This window comes from Macaca mulatta, chromosome 16, assembly GCF_049350105.2.
Source record: "Macaca mulatta isolate MMU2019108-1 chromosome 16, T2T-MMU8v2.0, whole genome shotgun sequence".
Classification (NCBI taxonomy): Eukaryota; Metazoa; Chordata; class Mammalia; order Primates; family Cercopithecidae; genus Macaca; species Macaca mulatta.
Window position 1 is genome coordinate 53,665,705 of NC_133421.1, and position 25,742 is coordinate 53,691,446.

At 39.2% G+C, this 25,742-nt stretch overlaps 1 protein-coding gene across 2 annotated transcripts in view; it reads right to left on the minus strand.

Annotated features, from left to right (window-relative positions):
* The window catches only part of ANKFN1 (ankyrin repeat and fibronectin type III domain containing 1), a 390,308-nt gene that overhangs the window by 171,943 nt on the left and 192,623 nt on the right, over positions 1 to 25,742 (minus strand). For both annotated transcript variants that reach the window (XM_028836325.2, XM_077971016.1), the window contains one exon: positions 4,389 to 4,523. The gene's annotated coding sequence lies outside the window, so the exon portion shown is untranslated. The remainder of the gene's footprint in view (positions 1 to 4,388; positions 4,524 to 25,742) is intronic.

Sequence of the window (25,742 nt, forward strand, 5' to 3'; positions counted from 1 at the left end):
CACATAGGGTAACCAACTGTTTTAGTTTGTTCAGGACTGAGAGAGGGTTTCCAGGATGCAGTACTTTCAGAGCTAAAACTGGGACAGTCCTAGGGAAATTGAAATGAGCTGGTTACCCTACCTGTTCCCAAGGAGCTCATAGGCTAGAAAGGTAGTCAGTTATGCAAATGCATAGCTATGAAATAGTGTGGTATGTAAATAATACTAGCTTATATTTCTTGATATGGCTTGACTGTGTCTCCAGCCAAATTTCACCCTGAATTGTAATAATCCCCACATGTCAAGGGCAGGACTAGGTGGAGATAATTGAATCATGGGGGCGGTTTCCCCCATGCCGTTCTCATGGTAGTGAATAAATCTCATGAGATTTGATGGTTTTTTAAATGGTAGTTCCCCTGCACAAGTGCTTTTGCCTGTCGCCATGTAAGATGTGTCTTTGCTTCTCCTTTGCCTTCTGCTATGATTGTGAGCCCTCCACAGCCATGTGGAACTGTAATTCCACTAAACCTCTTTACTTCATATATTACCCAATCTTACCTTTATAAATTTCCTTAATAGCAATGTGAAAACAGACTAATACACTTCTATAACACTTTCTATGAGCCAAGTGCTATTTAGAATAATGTATGTCTTAGTCCCTTCAGGCTGCTATAACCAAATACCACAAACTGTGTGGCTTATAAACAATATACATTTATTTCTCACAGTTCTGGAGACTGGAAAGTCCAAGACCAAGGCATCCAGAAGATTTGGTGTCTGGTGAGGGCTGACTTTCTGGTTCAAAAGACAGAACTCTCTTGCTGTATCTTCACATGGTGGAAGGAACTAGTTAGCTCTCTGGGGATGCGCACTAACTTCAATGATGAGGGGTATGACCTAATACCTTCCTGAAGGCCTCAGTTCCTAATACTACCACCTTGGGGGCTAAGATTTCAACATTTGCCTTTGGGAAAAACATAAGCATTCAGTGTGTTGCAGTGTTTTTACATGTATTAACTTATTGAATCCCATCACAGCCATATGAAGGAAGGACTATTAGTATCTCCATTTTACACAGCTAGAAATTGAGGCACTACTAAAGGGTAGTAAATCTGGGATTCAAATCTAGGCAGTATGAGTCTAGATTTGAGATCTTAACCTCTAAACACTTCTCTCAAAAAACCTAAGACATAGAAGTAGCACAGAGGGGTGAGTGATGAACTTTCTGGGTGACAGGATGTGGTCATTGGATAAGAGGTGGTGAGAAAATGCGTTAGAGAAGGAGATGCCTGAGAAGGATTTTGAATGATGAATGAGGAATTAACTAGCAGAAGGGCAAAAGGGGCATTCTAGGAATAATAGTTCAGGTTAGGATATAGAGATGGGAAACATCATGGTGACATTGGTAAGTCAGTGCCAGTGAGGGTCCCCATGAAATTTTTCTGGGCTCTGACACTTACGGTGGTACATTTCATCAACCATGCCAGGACATTTGGAAAGAAGCCCAAAGAGGTAGCAGGGCCAGACCACCAAAGGACTCTTATGCCACGATAAGAATCATAGACTTTAACCTTTACCTAACAGGGCAGCACTGGAGACTTTGAAGTAAAAATTGAGATGTGCTTTTTTAGAGAATTGCTGTGGTAGCAACTAGAGGATTGCTGGAAAGGGGAGAGATGTAGGAATAGTGGCAGGGGACAACCAAGTATGAAGCTCTTAAAAAATTACCCCATGAGAGCTGGCGACTTCAACTAAAGCTTGTGGCAGTGGGGATGGAGTGGGCTGGACGGATTCAAAAGATGAAGGAAATAAAATGGACTAAATTTTGTTAGTGATCGGATGAAGGGGCTAGAGAGATCAGGAAACCCAGTGATAAATTCTGTGAGCCTTATTAGCTGACTGGGTGAATGATAGGTCACCCCCCTCACACACACACACGGTTTTTTTTTTGTTTGTTTTTGTTTTTTGTTTTTTTTTTTTAAAGGAACATAGAGAAGTGAGTTTAGAAAGGGAAAAGATAGTGAGTCTGGTTTTCCACAGTGTGACTCTCAAAAGCCTATAGGAAATCTAGATGGTATTGTCTAATCCAGATATTCCATAAAAGAAGGGAATAACTTGCCCGAAGGGTACTTATTTTTCTGATGAAGAGTGAAATAATAATTATAAGTGAAGTTCTTAGAGACAGGTATGAAGCAAATACAAAGCAGAATAATTAATAGAATACTAATTCCACATCCTTTGGGTTACCTTTGAAGTAGAAAAAAATTAATACACTCATTTATCATAAAGTATCAGTGGCTTACTTTACTATTTCCTCTTAGAAATGTTTGAATTTTATGAAAAAGACATCAATACTTAACTGAATCTCTGATGAAAGAATTTCAGGTACCCTAATACAAAGAGATGGGACAAATTTTGGGGGGTGGAAATCAGCCTTCTAGAGCTTCTCAAATCATAGTACATTTGCAGCTGCTAATTCCATACGCATGGGTACAGGAGCAATTTGAGCAGCTGAAAGTTGCCTGCCATAGTTCTATACATGGATTATACCCATACCTGAACTACCCTCTGAAAAAAATACTTCCATGTTTGTTTCAAAACATTGATGATCTTTAGGATCTTGGGGTCATAAGTATAGCAAGTCAGTTATCACTAATCAATATTTTAAAAAATCCTATTTATTTACATGACCTATTTATTTGAACTTGAATTTTTTTAACACCACTTCTCAGCTCCTTTCTCCTCTTCTAATTCCCTGAGTGTGATCATGCTTCCTTCAGAGTGTTCTGGATCTCTTAGATGAGGGAAGGGACATGGATTCCCCTCATCCTCACATAAACTCTCATCTGTGTATTTCTGATGAATGACCCCTGGATTAAAGTACATGAACAATGATCTTGAATACCTAATGCATCATTTAACAAAAGAATCTAAAGTAGTATCTCATGAATACATTAATTGAGCTTAGCATGTCTTCTTTGAAACAATTAAGAATAGAAGGAATGGCAGAACAGAGATCCACAGAGGCTAAGGAAATTTCCAAAAGACACATCTTTAATCTGGGAACCAGCACAAATACGCGACTATCCTGACATCTCACCAGTCCTGTAACCAGTAGGCAATTCGGTCTCCTTGCTATTAGAATGCCATCATTTATGAAATGGCCAAATCACCTGGGAGAATGACCTTGGCTCTTGTGATTGAGTGGCTTGGAGATCCTTTCCACCAGGCAAAACTTCACCCATCTCTCCAGTTTCCTAACTTTGGTTTTTATTTAGAGAAACATGCTGCTCACTGTTCTAACATCATTCATCTTTGTCAGCATCCAAGGCCACAACTTTGTCTGAACAGCCAGTGATATACTGCAGATAGAGTACACCAAAGACATTAAACTCTATATGACACTTATATGGACTCTGAGTTCACCAGAGATGGATTGATGCTGCCATAAAGCCTTGGGGTAGCCAGACAAACAAAAGACTAAGGAGACTGGTGGGGGCGGGGATGGTGGTAAGGAAAGCAATATCTTTCTACAGTCACTTTCTCTCTCTGCTGAGGTTGGCCTATATCTTATTTAGAAAATGAAGAAACCAAGTGAGTATGGGGATTTTTGGAGCCCAGTACAGAAGCAAACTCAGCCTTGATTATCAGTGGAGTTCCTGATGACTCTGACCAGGCCAGTGATCAGCACGGGTAACTGGATACTTAGAACATCCCACTTTGAACCCAGTGCACCTCATCAACCATATATCTTTTATGAAATAAAGAAAAGACTTAAATAACATAGATGCAAAAGTAGTGGTGGATCAAGCAAGGGTTTAAACATACATCCATTGATTCCCTTGACAGATATCCTCAGTATCACAGTCATAATGTTATTTATGGGCATGCTCACCCAGGATGAACAGAGTGCCAGCATTCCACTCTGCTTGCCCAGTCTGAAAACTGGATTAAAGACAGTAATATATCTGGGTTTGCATTCAGGATTATCAGCACGATGGAACTCATCTTTACCTGACCCAACAGGTGTTTTGTTAGGGACTCAGGAACCTGACTGGAAAATGATTTTACACAACAAAACAGCAATTTATTTTTCACAGCTAATGCTAATCAGTTATGCAAGCACTTAATGTGATTAAGCTTACTGCAAACAAAATGCCCAATTATCAGAAATGGGGCTTCCCTACCCCCGTCCTGTCTCTCCACAGGGACGTGTATGTACAATTGCAGACCACTGTGTGTGTGTGTGCTTGTGTGTATTCTTCATGGACCACCTGCAGCTAATTTTGGAAGATACAGATTTTTAAGTGTTATTTAAGCCACAGCAACATATACACACAATAAAAATAATCAGTGACTAAGAAAGCTCCATATTCGCATGAAGAAAAACAACAATAAATTTGACTTACCAGTTTATGCTGTTCGAGGCAGCAGAGGAACAAGTTGTTGGTAATTGTCCAGTGCTTTCATTCAATAAATCACATTGGCTTTGCTTTCTCCTGTGGCTCAGCCTCTGTGCAAAGCAAGCGAACTTCCTTCCTATTCTGCGTAAAGAATGAAATGCGAACAGGATCACTACAGGCGAGAGCCGAAGTCCATGATCACCAAGCTACTCTTAATGCAAAATAAAAGAGCAAATGATGCATAGGGAGAGAAAGGGAGATGTAAATAGCTTGGCTCAGAGGCTAGGTGTATTCTCTAGACTGCAGCCTGGGGAAGGCTTGATTCCTGTAGCTTGTGTGCATGTAGTAAAAGGATACCATGACTTCAGTGTGTGTTTAGCCTATCATATCTGTGAGGATCATTTGAAATGGCTTACAGAGACATCTAGCTTCATGGCAAACAAGACTGAATCCGAACTGACTGTCACTCAGGGGTGAGCAGAGGGGCAGTCGGTCACTACATCAACGGCAGGGAAAGAAATATTGTCTGGCATCCAAGAGCTCATCCAGCAATCTGTGAGTGCAAATGATCTACAGCCCTTCTGGGGCCAGACACCCCCTTGTTTCCACAGCCGTCTGGGACCAGAAGCACATAGGTGGCCGTCACATCCCTCTACCACAGGGCACCTGCGCAATTCCTTACAAGCCCCTAGCAGGAGCTAGGGGGCATCTTAAGAAAGCTCTAAATCCAGTCAGGGCTGCTGAAGCTGTGCTTGGGTTTTTGTCTGAGCAGGTTCAGAGAAAGCAGTCAGCAGACGTGGGACTTAGGGCAGCAAGAGGCTCAGTCTCAGGAAGACGATTCCAGTGCTGCTTCTATGCCAGCCACATATGGGTATACCCGGCTCCTTTCACAGCATTGTGCTTTACATGACTAAGGAAAGACGCAAATAGATTTCCTAGAAAGCTGCATATGTAGGCATTTTTAATGGTTCTCACTGAAATAAAATGGCAAATGACCTTCACAGGCTGCTTGTTATGTTGGGGGGTGGGACTTGCCGATTGATGGCACATATGAATACTGCACACGTGCGCGTGCACACACACACACACACACAGCAACACATGGCCCTAGCAACAGCATTAAGAATCTTTCTAAAGCTCTGTTCTGATTCTTTCTCTACCAAATGAATGTTTAGCTGCTGTGATGACTTCAGGAGTAATTTTGGACTCTTCTGCTAGGCACTGACTAGTCTGTTATCTATACCTGGAGCCAAATAAACTCTCAAATTTTGAATGAGAATGTAGCAAATCAGGAGAAAGTCTCTTGATCATAAACAAGAGGGTGGAGAGTTAATCTTTGGCCTGGTAGTTGCTTAGAATCCTGGAAATGACATCTTGTATTCCCCAAACTCTCCCCCTTTCTAAAGACATTATCTCCCCCCATAGCTCGCTCGCCCCCAACAGGTGGCTGTTCTGCAGCTCCGATCTGAGGCAGGGCTCAGTGACTCATAAAACCTGGGTGGCCAAAGGAAGAGCTTGGTTTGGCTTTTAACAATTGTCTTACTTTTTCTTTTCTTATTAAAAAGGCAAAATATCTTTTTTGAACATTTACTATCACTTTCTATCCTTGGATTTATTTGTCCATGGAAGCATTGCTATGAATAATCTAATTTAGTAATATTCATGCCCTTGAGGCTTAGAGGGCTATGTTTTTCATCAAGGATTAAGAAAGAGTCTGGCTTCTCTTGCACAGCCTAGGCCAAAATGATTGCCAGGTAAAACTCTACCCTTTCATCGAGAAACATTTTGGCTTTAATGCAGATTTACTTGAATTACATCTGCTGTGGTAAGCTAGGTGACTGAGTAACTCTACTAAGGTTAGGGGGTTGCCTCACAGGGGTCATGAGTTACACGTGCCATACAGACCTAAGAGGACAGTGCCTCTGATAATAGTAGCAACACTTTCTAGAGCAAATACTCAAGTTGAGTCAAAAAGCTCATGTTTATTGCAAAGGAAATTCATTAATTCATCCATCTATTCATTAATCTACTCTTCAGTAGACAATAAGTATTTAGTAGGTTAGATTCATTGTGCTACATACTTTAACGTTACTTAGAGCCTATTGATGAAGTATAAACTCCTCGACATACCCTAGAAAAATTTCCCATATTCTGGCTCTTCTTGTCTCTCTATCCTAATTTCTTACCACCTTTCTATTTGCATTCCATGCTGTAGCTTTTTTGAATATCTCTTAGTTCCTTGGACATGCTATATTCTTTCTGAATACCAGATTATCAAATATGATGGGTGTTCTTCTGCCTGGATGCTCAGTTCCTTATGTCTGGCTAACTCCTGTACAGCCTTGGAATCTTGGCTTACACATCAACTCTCAGAGATATTTTTCTAGCCCCTAGGCTGTTAGGATCCCTGTTCTGTGGTCTGAAAGCATGACACCTTATACTCTGCCATCATTATATCCATTATATTTTATTGCATTCATTGTTTAGCATCAGTCATCCCCATTATATTGTCAGAGTTTAAGTGCAAAGTCTCTTATTCTCTGCTGTATGTCCAGGGTTTAGCAGAGTTCGTGGCACATAGAAGGCATTCAATAAATATTTGATGTTTTGTTGAAGTGCTTAGCATGTATTTATTGAATGAACACATAAATCACCTCAAGGAATAATGGGAAATGGGGTCTCAGAATTGAAAGGAATCTTAAAGTTCCCTTGGTATGTCTAATCTTTCTTGCCAAGTGACCATCCACAGAAGGCTTGCCTCCTCCAATTAATCCTTCTGGATTAATCTCAGCCCACATTGATCACACTCTTACTTTGTCTCCCATTTTCTAGCACTTTTACAGGATGTTCTTCCTTTTTGTTCTCTGGCTGTTTCCTGGACTTCGTCTCATCTCTGCAAACTGGTACTCTGTAACTCTTAACATAAGCCTGCAATTATCTGATGCTTGATTCATTGAACATCAAACACTTGAACAGGGAGTTAAATGATCAGAGTCTTGTTTTAGGAAGATTTCTCTGGTTCTGAGGGAAGTATAAGTGAGATTAGCCAGACCTAGAGAAGACTCTAATAATGACTACAGCAAGAGATGGGATCTAAAGGCAGCTTTGCCCTTTCTTTCCTTCTACTCCTCCCCCATGACTCCACCCTCCATGTCATAATACCAATGTTCTCATTTGGAACACTGAGAATGTTTGTTCCACACTCAGAACTTCCCCTCCACCCAATTCCACCCCCACAGTTATTTAACTTGCTTAGGGTATTTGCGAATGTGTCTCACTGATTCAATTAAAGGCTCCTTTAAAGGCAGGGATTGTGTTTTATTTTGCATCTTTCTCCTTCAGCCACTACACCTCCTGCCCTAGTAAGTGCTCAGTAAAAGTTAAGAAAGAAAATCATGTATTATATGCAGTGTATTAAATGAAGCAATGTGGTTGGGAGGGTGCATGGCTCCCATTCAAAGATGAACAGGGCATCTTTTCAAAGATAAAAGAGATATATTTAGCAAGAGATATGCAACCGATTACAATACAAGGCAGAATTAAGTAAGTGCCATAAAAAAGTATGAGCAATGTGTTAAGGGAACATAGAATTATTACTTCTTTCTGTAATGCATAGAAAAGATTTACCGAGAAGGTGGCATTTGAACTGGAACTAGAGGAATGAAGATCTCTCTACAGGTTGAAAAGAAGAAACAGGTTTGGAGTCAAGGCATAGTGTCAATGCATAGAGTTCCAGGGCTCTTAGGGAATGACAAGTAGTCCAGTGGTCTGGAGTGAATAATGTAGGGAAGAGCTGATAGAATTTGTCTCAAAAAGTAAGCAGGAGCTAAACTGGGGAGAGCTTGAACGCCATGTTAAAGAGTGTGGACGTTATGCCATAGGTGACAGTGATCTGAGCAGGAGAATGCCGGAACAGTTGATTAGGATCCACCTGGCCTGGCCATCGTGGATAGCGGTGAGAACCCAGAAGCAGGAAGACACTAATGATATGAAGATCCGTGAAGATGTAAATTAGGAGATGAAAGTCCTATCTTTGGAGATAGAACTTACAGGATTGTCAATAGATTAGGTGGAGGACGGGGAGGACGAGAGAGAGAGACAAGTTGAAGGTGACTTAAAGTTTTAGCCTACATGATGGCGGATGATGATGACATTAATTTATTCTAGTATATACACCTGGAGATGATTATGGCATGCAGGTTATGGTCTGTGCTCTTTTTTTCTAAGACAGAGAAAAGAACAGAAGCTGAGTCCTTGGAGTCATGTCAATGTGCCTAGACATTCATAGAATGCTTTGAAGAACCCATTTAGTACCAGGTAAAGACTTCAGTCCAGGCTGTGACAGATGAGCTGCCTCTAGCAACATTCAGGGCCATTTCCAGGGGGCATGGGTACAGGGTTTCCATTAAATGTGAGTTTGCGGCTTCCCACTGCAGTTGTTTAGCTCATTGGAAAGAACCTGGGTCTGGGAATGGGGAGTTTGAACTTGAGTCCTTGAGCTGCCCTTCACCAGCTGTGTGATCTTGGGCAAGTTACTTTTTACCATTAGGCTTCATTATTCCCACTTGTGAAATGAGAGAGTTGGACCAGTTAAATTCAAAGGTTTCTTTTAGTATACTCTCCTCTGATTTGTGACATATGATGTTTAGAATTTCAGAATACTTACAAAATTAGGCCAAAGCCCACCAATATCAGAAGCCAGTAATGTCCACTTTCCCCTGCAAAATCCTGACCATATTTTGAGAATGTCCATATATCGCTGCAAATGCATGTCTGCCCTGTGGTTAGTTCCATGTGGTTTGTTTGTTAGACATAAATTTAAATTGATCACTTTTTGATGGCTATTTTCTAACAATTTTTCACCTTTTTTTCAGTGAAGATTTTTTTTTTTTCTTAGGGAGTGCCTTTTCATCAGTATCTCAAAATTAAATTATAAGAAGTGGCTTCCCTTACTGTGGTCAGCAAAGAGCCTGGCCAGCCTTCTTCCGTTCCCTAATCTCTTGACCTTCCTTAGGGCGCGGCTACTCAATAACGGCTCCAATTCTTTTTTAAAAAATAAAATGTGCTACTTACCGAAAGCTGCTAAAAAGGAGACAAAAAAATAGGAAAAGAAAACTAACACCCCAGGGTGTATCTGAATATGCTTACTATGTGTGAAGTTGTTAGTAATGAATGTGAAACTCTTCCTCCTCCTCCCTCTCAATTTCTAATCCCCAAAGAAAAAAGAAAAGGGGTGGGGGAGTGCATTGGCTATTCAATCCAAAGCAGACTTTTTTTTTTTTTCCTCTAAAGAAAAGATGCAGACTGCTCACGGGCATGCTAGTTCTTGATTATTTTGTTTTAAGTACCAATTGACCTTTCAGACTAAAAGTAACGGTCCCAAAATATCCTGAGAAAGCCTCTTTCGGAATTTTTCTCTAAGTCTTGGAGACGAGACACATTGCATTCAAAAAGACTCTTCAAAAAGAGATGGCCCATATTCCTGGTAGTGCAATCCGATGACAGAGTGTTTATCTGAACTAATCATGTGGGATTTTCCAGTGCCACATTTATGAGAAACGGGATTCTCTTAAAGGAGGTTACAAACACTTCACTGAAAGCTTTCCAAGAACGGCTTCATCCATCCTCTCAGCAGCCTCTCACCGGGCTGTAGCACCGACGTGATAATCAGAGTCCATGCTTCTGAAAAGCCTTCTTGTCCTGGCTGCCACCCTCCTTTCAGTCATCATTAGAATTCTCAAGTTATGAATCCCCTATTGTCTGTATGAGCCCAGGATCCCCCACACCATGCCGAGGAAGGAATGTGAGCCTCCTGGGTCTGGCTCTAAGTCTCAACCTTATCCAGCAGGTCACAAAGCCCCATTTATATGTAGCTCCAACATTTTATCATAATTCTTTATCTGCTCGGCCCCATATATCCTCTAGGGCAGTCAGGAGACATTTGGTAATGAAGCCCATTTATCCTCATTTTCTCAATTGGCACACTTCAGGTTCTAATATTTATGTTCACACTGTCTTAATTTTGGATGTCAAAGATACTATATTAGACAAGTAGCATTGCCAAAGGATAATTGAACCATGTGGAAGAGTTCACCGGAGTCTGATACATGATGTGGTTTGTCATATTACCAATCACTGCATCAAAATAGTTACTTTTAATAGCTCAGTGGAAAAATAATAATAAATGCTGCCATTTATTAAATACCTTCTATGTGCCATGCAAATGGTATCACTGAATTCTCACACCCTACAAAGTAGGATCATCCACTTTTTATCGATGAGGAAACTAAGGTTTAGAGAGATTAATCAGCTTGTTTATGTGCATTTAGGGACTGAGCTGAGACTCAAACCCAGGTCTCTGCAAAGTTTGTGGTATTTCCACCTCATTCCTTTGCCAAGAAATAAGAAATAATACATAATATGTATAATAATATAATAAGAAATATAATACATTTCATTAGTTGCTTTACATTAATGTAACATAATTATTTTTCACCAAAAACATGTCCATAATTATGAAATTCGGGCTGATAAAATGCTTTGGCCGAGAAATGAGATCTGCTCTGATAAGCATTAGCACATCAGGTCAGAGTAGGAATTTGTAGCATAAATTTCACCTATCAATAGGTGGCAGTATTCACCTAAATCTCTTTAAAAGGAGCCAGCACAGGTTGCTTCTTCTTATGACCAATCCCTAGGCCATCTGTATTCTTTGATGCACTAGATTTGGTCATAATGAATAACGTGTGTAATAGGTTGGTGGCTAATTGGACCTCAATCGTGCCTTTGTATAGTGATATCTGGACTGTAGTGCAGTTGTGGTAGAGGACTATTATCCACGGCAGAGATGTTGGTATCCCTCTCCATCTACAACACTCATTTTGGCCGTTCCTCTGGGGAAGTCTTTTATTGGTGCTTCAAAGCTGAAGATGATTTTTGTGTCTTGGATTACTTTAAGGATGTTATGTAGAATTCTCAAACAATTTGAAAATGAAATGGTTAATACTCTAGGATTTGATAATTCATAAACCAATGCTTGTCTAGATTAAAAAATAAAACATTTATCAGACTTCAGGGTTTCAGCTTTTTCAAAACCCTATGTGTATGTACAGCTACCCGTCAAATCATATGAATCTTCACCAGTAGGCACGGAAGCTGGAATCCATAAGGTGACTATTCAATAGACAAGTCAAAATGGTTGAGTTGATTAGTCAAAATACTGAAGGATAAACGACTACTCAATTTTAGGCAGACCCTTCCTCCTCCTCTTACTCCTTTGTCTATGTTTTTTCTTCCTCCTCTTTTTTTTGTAAAGAAAATCTTAACATTGAAATACCTGTAGTTAAAAGTCACAGATTCAGTAGCTATTTTCTACTTGCCAATGGGAGTCCACTTAGGAGAATTTAGCTTTATAAAGTCAAGAAAACAGGTAGATAAAAAGATAAAAGAATAAGCTGAAAGACTCTTTGACCTATCTTTATGCTATCTTCTCCATTTTCATTTGAGATACTTGGGAACAGATCATTATCAATGACGACCAGCAAGCACTTAGAAATTGGATAGGTGAGTAGTCTTAACTCTCAGAACTAAGAAGTTGACTCCAATAAGATTCTCAGCAGACCAGATTTTCTTAAAAGAATACAGATTGGCTGGTGGAATAAGGAAGGTGGCCCTGAAGACAGCCCATTCACCTCTCTTTTATGTTCCCAGTGGAATGAGTGTCTTTCTCCTCTCTCCTTGTAGTATTTATAACAATGTTAACACTCTCAGCACAGCCTAACTTCATTAGAGGTACTCGGGGCTCTATGTAATTCCCTTACTGGATTGAAATCCCCATGAGGGCAGGACCCGGGCCTCACTGATTTTTGAATTTTCCTCTCAGCTCTTGGATTGGGGCCCTTTGCGTGGTAGATAATTTTCAATACATATAGGTTTAATTGAGCAGAATTAAAGATTACTCAGAGGAATGCATTTTATACTTTTGCCCAGTGTAAAGAAAAAGTGCGGCGTCGGTGTTGGATGCTATGCATGCTCATATTTCTAATTTCTCATCTGCTTCTTCCATTTCAGAACAGTACTGGTGATGGTAGACATATCATGCCAAAGGCCAGCACCCTCCCCCAGAAGCATTAATTATGTATTTTTACATCCTTGGCAAGGCCATCTGATTTTGTAGAAAAATGCCCTGGTGATATGAAGGTTAAATGCAGAGGCAGGCCAAAAAATAAAAATAAAATTTAAAAAAAGGCAGTTACAAGGGACATTAAGTGACCTACTGTGTCATTCCAATCACTAATATTTCCTGCCTTTGTGGTTTGGAGACTCAATCCGCACTAAAGAGCTGAACAAGGCAACGCTATTTCCTGGTGGCGGTTATCATTGTTTCCCATATTAGGACAAAGCTAAGCACAAGGGGAGACAGTGTGTATCATGTCTCACAAGGGAAGAGGAAGCATCTTCAAAAGCTTACAAAATTACATTGAACCCATTTAGGCATATCAGGACATATTGCCAAGCTGGAGAAATGAATTACCCAGCTGAATATCACAGGCATAATGAAGTTGTCAACAGCAACAGTGCAGCTGTAGATTGTCTGATTATGTGTTGACTGTGCTGGCCATTCAGGGACACACCAGGAAGGAAATTGTTGTCATATTGTCCACCACATTCCAAGCCCCATCCCAGCCATGGTGATAAACCTGATACCCTGGGGAGTACGTGGAAAATAAAAATAACAACAGCAAGCCAGAAAGAAAGAGCATCCTCTTCTGATGGTCTCTTATATCTAGCATTGCTGGAGTCTCTCCCCCTCCGTGACTCCAATCTGTCATCTTCTTTTAAAAAACTGACCATGACAAGGAATGCAAGTTTAGATTCTGGCCCTCCAAACAAACATTTCACAATGGGCTTTTTAGCCTTTGTTCAATTCAAAATAAGCAGGAGTTCAGCAAGAAAGCTTTAACTACGTGGGTGGTATTTACACCTTTCCTATGAGTCAAAGATGAAGGCAAGGCTGGAGTTTTCCCTTTTGCTGCAGCATCTAAAAAGGTTGATTTGCAATGTTTCTGGACAGCAACTGGAATGTTCTTGAAGATTCTTCTGGCCTTTTTTTTTTTGTTTTAAACACCTTCACTTTTCTCCTCTAAGTGAGGGGGTCATGCTAGATGACGTTGAAAATCATTTCTAGCTCTAACATGCTATGATATCAAGAAGCCATAAAGCACTTAACACATAGAAGAACTTCTCTGCCACAAAGGAAAAAAAAATGCTTTATTTCAACCCAGCTAGTCTTGGTTTGTATTGGACATATAGTCTAATATTTCAGAGTCAATATATGTGATCTCTATTTCCAGAGAGTGTGCTGAAATCTGCTTTAAATGTTATTTATCAGGAATGTTTTCTTTTTTTAAAAGGAACTAATGTAGATTTGCCTCATTCATTAATAGAATTCTATTCTCTATTCAGGTTTTCTTCAGAGAAAGCCAACAAGATGTTTCTATGAGTGGGACTGGTGCTTTTTAAATGCTTACAATATAGCACAGGAGCATTTGATCCTTTAATTACCCTAGGTGGCCCCACTCAGTGGGTGGTGATTTGGGTGAGGAATCTGGATAGCTTTAATGATCAGTCAAGCCATAGAGAAAACTCTCCTCCCTCCACCCTCATTTATTGTTCTCTCCTGAGTGCCAATGAAAATGAGTTTTTTGTTTTTTGTCAATTCTTGTAGGAATACTTCTGTTTGGCATTTGAGTCCAGGCTTAAGTTAAATTTTAGGCGCCCAAGACCAAATTCCCAGAAGGGTCCTCGCACTCTTGGTTAACTGCTAAATAAATAAATCTCTAAAGAAGCCTTCCATATTTTCCAGGTCCTTTTCTCCATTTCTTTCACAGCCGAAGTGTTCCTTAGATGATACTCGTGTGGGTGGCTTGTGACCCAGTCTCCTGCCAAATTGCTCAGCTTTCTACCACCATAAGAAATACCTCCTCCCTTTGACAAATGGAAAAGCCTCCTTGGTTTATCTCCACAACTTCATGGAATCAGATCCTTAGTATTAAAAAGAGAATTCTTTGTCATTAATCACAGTAAGAATTTGAAATACTAAGAGGAGCAAGGAAGTTAATTCTATTTGCACATTCACACATAATAATGAAGACCTATAGCTTGTAATAAGACCCAGCAATTATAAAGGCCATCTGCACTATCAGTTAAACATTGTCTGTAAATGCCACTTTACCCATTAAAATTACTCTCAGCTTAAAATAAAAACTTTGTCCCCTTTCTTCTAAAAACATCAGATGAAGTTTGCTGTACAAATGCCAGGAGCGTCTGACCTAAGGCATATGGCAGCAAAGAGGCATTTAATGAATTGGAGAAGAAAGAAGAACAGAGGAGGGGGGAAAAAAAAAGAAAGTTGAAGAAGTTGTAGGAATACTTTTAAGAAGGCTTGACTGATTCATCTTGTTAAATTGTAGCCTCATCTCTATTATTCCCATCTCCTCTTCACAGACATTGGTGCGACCCTTTTATTTCTGGCCTAGTTCTTCCATCTTCAGACTTCCGTCCAACTTCTCTTTATTCATTTTGTCCCAGACTCTGAACTCCTATGAAATTAGATAGAGCAAGGTCTGAATGGGCTGCTGTGGCCACTTTCTAAGGAGTAGAGGAGCTTTCTAAGCTCAGAGGAGCTTTCTCAAGGACTGCATATGCCAAATACTCAATGTCATTCTTCCGCATTGTGAAACCTACTGGATGCACCTTGCAGTACAGCAAATGCATTGAATGGAATTAAAAGGTCAATGGCTTATTCACTTCCTTCACCATTTTGGAGAAAAGTACAAGATTTTGCTCAGAGAGGATTAAAAGGACAGCAACAGGCACCTTCTGTCTGTGCTGCCCTGCTAGCTAGCATATCTCCGCTCGGTTTGAAAGGGGAGTCACAACGTTTCACCCATTTGTCAGATGCTCAAACTCAGTCTGTCAAGTACAACTATCACCAAGGCTGGCTATCCATTCTTATTGTTCCATCAGTGATTTATCTTCAGCATCAAAGAAAAGTGGGAGTTTTCTATGACATTTGCAGCTTCAAAGTACATTTAATTCTTAAAGAAAAAGACAGAGAAAGAGAGAGAGCGAGAGAATGAATCATGCTACATATTCACCATCTCCTCCAGCTATTCTAGTGAGAAAATCAAGCCTCAGGAGCATTAACACTTCATTAACCAAATATTAACTTACTGCAATGTGGCATATGGACAGGAGAAATTGTGGTTATTTTAACTGATTGAATTAAAACCAAATAGGCTGAAAAGAGTTACATGTAGCCCAGTGAAACACATTTGCACCTGAACAAAAAAGGGCTTATTTTGAGCTTGGCAGCATTGAGTAGTTGACACTGAGAATACCTGCCTGAGAGGGTATCAGGTACCAAACAAGAACTCCAGAATTAGAGTGATGGTTTTGAGGACTATTAAAAAAAACATTATGTTGCTTTCAGTTAATGTAAAATCATTCACCTCTTCTTTTGTCTACATCCATACATTTTTTGACTGTGCCTTTATCTAAAATGTCCTGAGGTTCAGGATGCTGTAAAGGTTACTGATGAGGGCAGCCTAAGCTTGAGACCCATTGTAGGAAAAAGTCCAGTATACTGGAAATGAAATACCAGTTAGAGTCAGGAGATATGAGTAAAAGACTTGGGTTTGCTACTTATTCGCTGTGAATCTTTGTAGTCTTTGGCCACTTGACCTAAGTCTTAATTTTCTTATCTATAAAATGAAATTAATAGTAGTCACACAAAAGACTAGAATAGACATATTACAATAGAAGATATACAAATGGTCAATAAGCACATAAAAAGTGCTCAATATGATTAGTCCTCAGAGAATTGTAAAATAAAATTAAAATGAGATACTAGTTTACACCCACTAGGATGGCTAAAACCAAGAGTTGGTGAGGCTGTGGAGTAACTATAGTGTATTTAGGTTGCTGATTGGAGTATAAAATGGCATAACTTTGGAGAACTGTTTGACAGTCTTTTACAAAGTTAAATATACTATACCTTATGACTTAGCACTTCTACTTTTGGGTTCTACCCACAAGAAAGAAAAGTAAATGCTCACAGAAAGAATTACACAAGAATATAGCAGTCTCAGTTAAAACAGCCAACCTGGAAATAGCCCAAATATCATCAATAGAGTAATAGCTAAACAAATTGTGGTATGTTCATTCTATGGACTATTACTCAACAATAAAAAAGGAATAAACTACTGAGACATACAATAATGTGAATGAATCTCAGAAACATCAGATTAAGCAAAAGAAGCTAGACACAATAGAATATTTACTACACAATTACATTTCCATGATGACCAAGTACTGAAAAAACTGATCAGTAGTGACAGAAATCAAAACACTGGCTGCCTAGGTAGGACTGGGGTGGTGGGATATTTGATTGGACAGTGGCAGAAGGAAACTTTCAGGCCTGTTGGAAACATTCTGTATCTTGATTTAGGTGTTGGTTAGGAGGGTATATACAATTATTGAAACATAACTAACCAAAACACAAAATCTATTCATGGTATTGCATACAAATTATAATTAATGAATAATGCCTGTCCTAGCTACGTCACAGAGATATTGGAAGAGCAGATGAGATTTGAAGCAAATGTAAAATGCCATGTAAATCTGAGTTGTTATCATTTGATAGATGAGATCAAACATAGACTAATCTAAGAATGGGCAGGCATATGGAGATGGGTATTTCTAAGCTGAGTGCAAGATCCCAGGATGTGGACCCAAGCGGCAGCCCAAGGACCAACAGAAAAGGACTGAGAGCCATCCTCTTTTCACCTCAAGGCTCAGATTGCTACTAGCTCATACATTGTCTTTATGAGGCTCAGAAAAAGAACCACTTCCTTCCCCTTACGGTGGCAAACTGCTTGGGGAACAGAGCCTGGCTGGGTTTCAGCATTCCCTTTACCTCCTGGACCAGGCTTGTTTGTGCCCTGAACAATTTGCACAGGTTCATATGAGGTCCTCTTTAAGGCCTTTGCGCATACTGTTCCATCTGCCTAAAACATCTGTCCCTGTTTCATGGGACTGGCTCCCTTTCATCTCTCAGGTCTTGGCTTAAATATCATTTCCTCGGAGAGGAAATATCCTTCCCTCATGTCCATTAATCTTTATTTCAGCACCCTGTTTTTTTTTTGTTTGTTTGTTCGTTTGTTTTGTTTTTGAGATGGATTCTCGCTCTGTCACCCAGCCTGGAGAGCAGTGACGTAATCTTGGCTCACTGCAACCTCGCCTCCCCGCTTCAAGCAATTCTCCACCTCAGCCTCCCGAATAGCTGGGATTACAGGCACCTGCCACCATGCCACCATGCCTTGTATTTTCAGTAGAGATGGGGTTTCACCATCTTGGCTAGGCTGGTCTTGAACTCCTGACCTCGTGATCCACCCGTCTTGGCCTTCCAAAGTGCTGGAATTATAGGTGTGAGCCACCGTGGCCAGCCCCCTGTTGTTTTTCTAAAAGCACCAACCATAGTTTGTAACTACTACTTGTTTGGTAATCTGCTCCCTTTTAGACTGTGAGTTGCATGGCAGCAGAGAATCCATCCCCTATTCACAATAATACCCCAAGGTGTAGCATAGTGCCCAGCACATAGTAGGGGCCCTACAAATATGTGATGAATAACAAAATCAGATGGAGGTTGGAGAGGTGTGAGGCTGGAAGCTAGTGACCTTTCCAGTAGGTGATCAGGTAGCAAAGGCTGAAAAACTGGAGACCAGCAAAGGAAGGGAGGTCGGTGGAGGACCATGGAGGGCCAGAGATCTGGCAGTTAGGGCAGCTAGGATTAGGAGAGAGGCTCCGAGAAAGTGGGAAGTACCTATGTTAGGGATTCAACTAAAGGAGTGTGAAAGGAGGTGCTGGGAGAATGGGTCAGAGTAAGATCCGCAGAAATAATGTTTAGATGCTAACCCTGAGGTCTCCTGGGATCGGCTTTCTTTTATACTCTGGGTCTAGACTACATAGGCAGCGCTGGGCCACAGACAGCATCAAATCAAAAGGTCTCTGGGAATTGGCAGCCAGACATATGTGGAAAATCAAGCACCTTCTCACAGAAAAGTATCATTTAATTTTAAGCAAACCAGAGCCAAGCTGGGAGTGGGCAGAAGCACAGAACACAGGTCTACTGTCAGGTAGGCGGAGGATGGCTTCCAGTAACCACATGGTAGCCCTCAGCATGTGGAGGGGCAGACCTACTACGGTCAGACCAACACTGGGTGGTGGGGGTGAAGGAAGATAATGTCCAATGGGAATAGAATATTTAGGAATGACTCTTGCTTTGTAGAACCAAGTTTTTGGGTGAACTATAGACCTGAAAAGGAGATTGCAAAGAGTTCTAGATTCTGTGATCAGAGAGTGATCACAAAATAACAACACTGATATCACAAAATAATGGGACTACAAGTTGAGTATCCCTTCTCTGAAATGCATGGGACCAGCAGTGTTTCAGATTTTGGATTTTTTCTTGGAGTTTAGAATATTTGCATATACATAATGAGATACCCTGGGGATGTGACCCAAGTCTGAATACAAAATTCACTTATATTTCATACACACCTAATACAAATAGCCTGAAGGTAATTTTATACAACATTTTTTGCTAATTTTGTGCATGAAGCAAAGCTTGTGTACACTGAACCAACAGAAGGCAAAAGCATCACTATCACAGCCACCCATGTGGACAATCTGTGGTTGTTTGGCATCACTGCCATTCCTGCTTCTGAATTTATATGCTACCAACAAGCAATCATGTTTATACGTTTTCACACATAAATACTTAACAGTAAAAAAAATGACATGCATTAATACAGTGAAAAGATAATGTACTCAGGGTAGGTTGTAGTGTCACATTGGCACTGAAAAGTTTTGTAGTTTGGAACATTTGGGATTTTGGATTTTTGGATTAGGTATGCTCAATCTGTACTTGATGAGTCCCTTATGCTCACCAATTCTTTTGAACCCCCCAGCAACCCTGTGATGGGATGTAGCATTAGAAGCATCTGAATTTACAGATGAGAAAAGTGAGGCCCAAATCTCATGGCTAGAAGGTGGCAGAGCCAATACTTTGTAAAAAGAATCACCTTCACATGAACTGTGAGTAATGGATAAAATAAATGTGGTACACACACACACACACACACACGAGAGAGAGCAAGAGGGAGAGAGAGAGAGAGAGAGAGAGAGAGAGAGAGAGAGAGAGAGAAATATTATGTAGCCCTAAAAGGGGGAAATTCTATTATCTGTGACAACATGGATAAAGCTGGAGGACATTATGCTAAATGAAATAAGAAATAAACCAGGCACAAGAAGAGAAATACTTCACGATGTCGCTCTAGCGTAGTATCTAAAAAAGTTGAACTCAGAAGCAGAGAGTAGAATGGTGGTTGCCAGGATCTGAGGCCAGGGGGAGGAAATGGGGAGACACTGGTCAACGGTCACAAAATTTCAGTTACACAGGTTGACTAAGTTCTGGAGATCTAATATACAGCATGGTGACTATAGTTAATAATACTGAATTGTATACTTGAAATTTGCTAATAGAGTAGATCTTCAATGTTCAGACACACACACACACACACACACACACACACACACACACACACACACAAAGTAACTGTGAGGTGATGGATATATCAATTAGCTTGCTAATGATAATCATTTCACAATATATATCAGAACATGGAATTGTACACCTTAACTATATACAATTTTTAATTTTCCAAAGCACAGCAGTCCCTCCTAATTTGTGGTTTTGCTTTCTGTGGTTTCAGTTACCCATGGTCCACTGCAGTCTGGAAATATTAAATGGGGAATTCCAGAAATAAACAACCATAAACTTTAAATTGTACACCATTTTGGATAGCATAATGAAATCTTGCACCACCCCAGTGTCCTGCCCAGGACGCGAATCATCCCTTTGTCCAGTGTATCCATGTGGTATACACTACATGCCCCAAGTCATTGATTTCATCTGCTCCTGATCCCTAACTATTGACACCATCATGGCTCAATTATCCAGGACCATGTGAAGCAGATAATCCTCTTTATGATGTATCATCAGAAAGTCAGGAGTAGTCTAGTGCTACATCACAATGTCTGCGCTAGTCACCTCACTTCATCTCATCCTGTAGGCATTGTCTCATCTCACATCATCACAAGAAGAAAGGTGAATGGAGTGCAATAAGATATTTTGAGAGAGACAGAACACATTTACATAACCTTTACTACAGAATATTGTTAAAAGTATTCTATTTTATTATTAGTTATTTGTTGTTAATAGCTTACTGTGCCTCATTCATAAATTAAACTTTATCATAGGTATGTATGTATAAGAAAAACGTAGTGTATATAGTGTTCAGTATCATCCAGGATTTTAGGCATCTGCTGGGGGTTTTGGAATGTAGCCCCTGTGGGTGAAAGGGCACCATTGTACCAAAAGAAAGCCAAAAGAGATTTCAAAAAATTCTTCCAATCTATGAATCAAAAAAAGAGCAGAAATCTATGATATTGCTAATAGAAAAACAACAGAGAAAATCAATGAAACAGAGAAAATGTCTTTAAAAAGATAAAATTGGCACCTCTAGTAACTGTTGAAGAACAAGAGAGAAGATGCAATTTATCAATATTAGGAATTAAGTGGGGATGTCATTACCAATTTTACAGATATTAAAAGGATAATAAGGGACTACAATAAACAATTTTATAACTATAAATTTGATACCTGTAATGAAATGGACCACTTTCTTAAAAAACAGACCATCACAACTCACCCAATATGAAATTGATGATTTTAACTGTCTTTTAACCATTAAGGAAATTGAATTTATAATTTAGAAACATCAAAAAAAGTAATGTCTAGTCTCAGATTGTTTCACTGGAGAATTTTCTACCAAATGTTCCAAAAAGAATTAAAGAATTAACACAAATGTTATACAATCTCTTCCAATCCAAAAGAGGAGGGAATACATAATATTTTATCTTATAAACCTAATATTATCTTGGTAACAAAACTGGACAAAGACAGTGCCAAAAAAGAAAATATTCCTCACCAATGTAGATGCAAAAAAATCATTAACCAGTATTAGCAAACAGAATTGAGAAACATATAAAAAGAATAATATACCGTGACAAAGTGGTGTTTTGGTGTTTATTCAATGGATGTGAGGCTTATTCAATATTTGAACACCAATCAATGTAATTCACCATATTAACAGATAAGAGGTGCAAACTCACATAATCGTATCAATTGATGAAGAAAAAGCCTTAAACAAAATTCAACATTCATTCATTCATGATCATAACGCTCAGAAAATATCAATAGAATGAACATCCTCAGCTTGATAAAGAACATCTACCAAAAATTCAACAGCTAACGTAACAGTAAATGGTAAAAGACAATGCTTCCTCCTAAGATCAAGAATAAGTCATGCCTACTCTCATCACTCTTATGTATCATAATTTTGTGAGTTCTAGTCAGTAATAGAAAGCAAGAAAACACAATAAAAGACATTTTATTGAAATGTTAACTAGAAAAAAAATTATTGGCTAGAAAAAAATAAAACCATTCCTAGAATTGTGCAGATGAAATGATTGTCTATAGAAAATCTGAACAAATCTACAAAAAGACCACTAGAACTAATAAATGAGTTCAGGAAGGTCACAAGATAAGAGATGAACATACAAAAATCAATTGTATTTATGTATACTGGCAATGACTACATGGATGTAATTTAGAAGTGTAATACCATTTACAATTGCTCAAAAAAATTAAAATCTTAAGTGTAAATCTAACAAAACACATACACGACTTGTATGCTGAAAACTACAAAATGCTGATGAAAAAAAATCAAAATCTTAATCAATGGAAAGACATACTGTGTTCATGGATTAGAAGATTCAACATAGGGCCGGGTACAGTGGCTCACGCCTGTAATACCAGCACTTTGGGAGGTCAAGTCGGGTGGATCACAAGATCAGGAGATCAAGACCATCCTGGCTAACACAGTGAAACCCCATCTCTACTGAAAATACAAAAAGTTAGCCGGGTGTGGTGGTGGACGCCTGTAGTCCCAGCTACTCGGGAGGCTGAGGCAGGAGAATGGTGTGAACCCGGGAGGTGGAGCTTGCAGTGAGCCAAGATCGCGCCACTGCACTCCAGCCTGGGCGACAGAGTGAGACTCTGCGACAAAAAAAAAAGAGAAAAAAAGAAAAAAAGAAGATTCAACATAGTAAAGGTGTCCATCCTCCCCAAGTTGGCACTACATTTAATACAATTCCTCTTAAACCCTCAGCAAGAGTTTTTTTAGATATGGAAAAGATTTTTCTAAAATATAGTTGAAAAGGCAAATGAACTAGAATAGCTAAAACAATTTTGAAAGACAAAAATAAATTGGGAGGAATAAGGTTACTCTGTTTCAAGACTTACTGTATATCTATAGGAATCAAGAATGTCTGATGTTGGCAGAGAGATAGACACATAGACTAATGAAACAGAACAGAGAATCCAGAAATTAACCCATACAAATATGCCAACTGAATTCTGACAAAGGTGCAAAAATCATCCAACATAGAAAAGACAGTATCCTAACAAGGGATGCTGGTACAAGTGAACAACCAGAGGCAAAAAAACCGAGCCAAAAAAACAACCCTCAACTTAAGCCTCACATCTCATACATGAAATTTAGTTCAAGATGAATTACAAATTTAAATATAAAATGTAAAATTATACCACTTGTAGAAAAAACATAGAAAAACATCTTCAGGATCTAGTACTGGGAAGAGTTTTAAAACGGCACCAGAAGCACATCCATAAAATTAAAAAATGACAAATTGAACTTTAACAAAATGAACTTATATTTTGTGAAAGATCCTGTTCAGCAGCTAAAAAGACAAGCTACAGAGTGAGCAAAAATATTTTCAAGGCATACATCTGACAAAGAACAAGTATCTAGAATACATAAAGATTTCTCAAAACTCAACAATATAAACCAAATATTCCAATAAGAAAATGGGCAAAAGACATGAAGAGATATTTCACTGAAGAAGATATGTAGGTGGCAAAAATGAAATCAGCATTTGAAATAAACATGTATTCAACACCATAAGAAAAGCTGCAGAGTGAGAAAAAATATTTTCAAGCTATATGATATGGTTTGGCTGTGCCTCCACTCAAATTTCATCTTGAATTGTAGTTCCCATAATCACCATGTGTCATGGGAGGGAGCCGGCAGGAGGTAATTTAATCATGGGGGTGATTACCCTCAGGCTGTTCTCATGATAGTGAGTGAGTTCTCACAAGATCTGATGGTTTTATAAGGGGCGTTTCCCGTTTTGCTTGGCACTTCTTGGTGCTGCCATGTGAAGAAGGATGTGTTTACTTCCCCTTCCACCATGACTGCACGTTTCCTGAGGCCTCCCAAGCCCTGCAGAACTATGAGTCAATTAAACTTCTTTCCTTTATAAATTACCTAGTCTCAGGTATGTCCTTATAGCAGCGTGACAAAGAACAAAGAACAAGTATCCAGAATATATAAAGAATTTTCAAACCTCAAGAATAAAAACCAAATATTCTAATGAGGAAATGGCCAAAAGACATGAAGAGATATTTCACTGAAGAGGTTATATGGATGGCAAAAATGCAACAAGCATTTTAAATAAATAAGTAAAATTATACTCAACACCATTAGCCATTGAATAAGCTTGTTAAATTATATTCACTATCATTAGCTATTAGGGGAATGCAAATTAAACCACAATCACAACAAACCTATCAGAATAACTAAAATAAAAAAAAGACAACACCAAATGTTTGTGAGGTTGTGAAGAAACTGGATCACTCATACATTGAGTAAGAATGTGAAACTGGACAACCATTCTGGAAAACAGTTTGGGAGATTATTTTTTAAACTAAGCATGTAATTAACATATATTCCAGCAACTGCACTACTAGGCATTTATCCCAGAGAAATAAGGACTTTAGTTTGCACAAAAATCTGTACACAAATGTTTATAAAAGCCTTATTCATATTAGCCAAAAGCTGGAAACAACTCAGTTGTCCTTCAACAGATGAATGGTTAAAATAAACTGTTATTTACATCAATTCCACAGAATATTACCTAGCAATAAACAAGAACAAAATGTTGATATACACAACCACCTTGATGAATTATCCTGAGTGAAAAAAAGCCAACATTAAAATGTTACATACCATATTATTCCATTTATATAACATTTTTGAAATGTAAAATTATAGAAATAGAGAACAGATTAGTGGTTATCAAGAGTTAAGGAGGGGGTAGGGACAGGAGGGAAGTAGGTGTGGTCATAAAATGGCAAGTTAAAGGATCTTTGTTGTGATGGGAATGTTCTGTTTCTTGACAATATCAATATTCTGGTTGTGGTATTGTTATCATTGGATGGAAGATGTTACCATTAGAAGAACCTGGGTAAAGAGTACATGGAATCTGGACGGGTGCGGTGGCTCACGCCTGTAATCCCAGCACTTTGGGAGGCCAAGGCAGGCGGATCATGAGGTCAGGAAATTGAGACCATCCTGGCCAACATGGTGAAACCCTGTCTCTACTAAAAATACAAATAAAATAAAATAAAATAAAATTAGCTGGGTGTGGTGGTGCACACCTGTAGTCCCAGCTACTCGGGAGGCTGAGGTAGGAGAATCGCTTAAGCCTGGGAGGTGGAGGTCACAGTGAGCCAAGATTGCGCCACTGCACTCCAGCCTGGCTGACAGAGTGAGACTCCATCTCAATAATAATAATAATAATAATAATAATAATAATAATAATAATTTTTTAAAAGTACATGGAATCTCCCTCTATTGTTTCTCTCAACAGCATGTGTGTAGAGCTACAGTTATCTCAAAATAAGAAGCTTAATTAGAAAGTTGATCCACTATGAAAATAGCCTGCTTCAATAGTCTGGTTTAACCTTCTTTAGTATGCCTCCCATTAGTGGTTCCTTGGCATAAAAGCTAAAATGAGCATTGTGGAGTGGTTCTGGTGTTACTATGGCTTTGTCAGCTTGGGTGGCAACAATTTGGTGTTGAGCAGCAGATGAATTTTGTACACACTATTTACTCCAGTGGCCTGGAGGTATGCTACCAGATTTACCACTGTTTAACCAGAATCTAGTGCAGCACTTTGCACACGCCTGTACTCCCACCCCCAACACCAACAAATCAATAGGTATTTACTGAATGTAATAATAAATAAAAGGACACTTTCATGACTCTGCTAACTGTACTGCCTCAGAGTTGGACTGTGTTGATTTTACCTCAA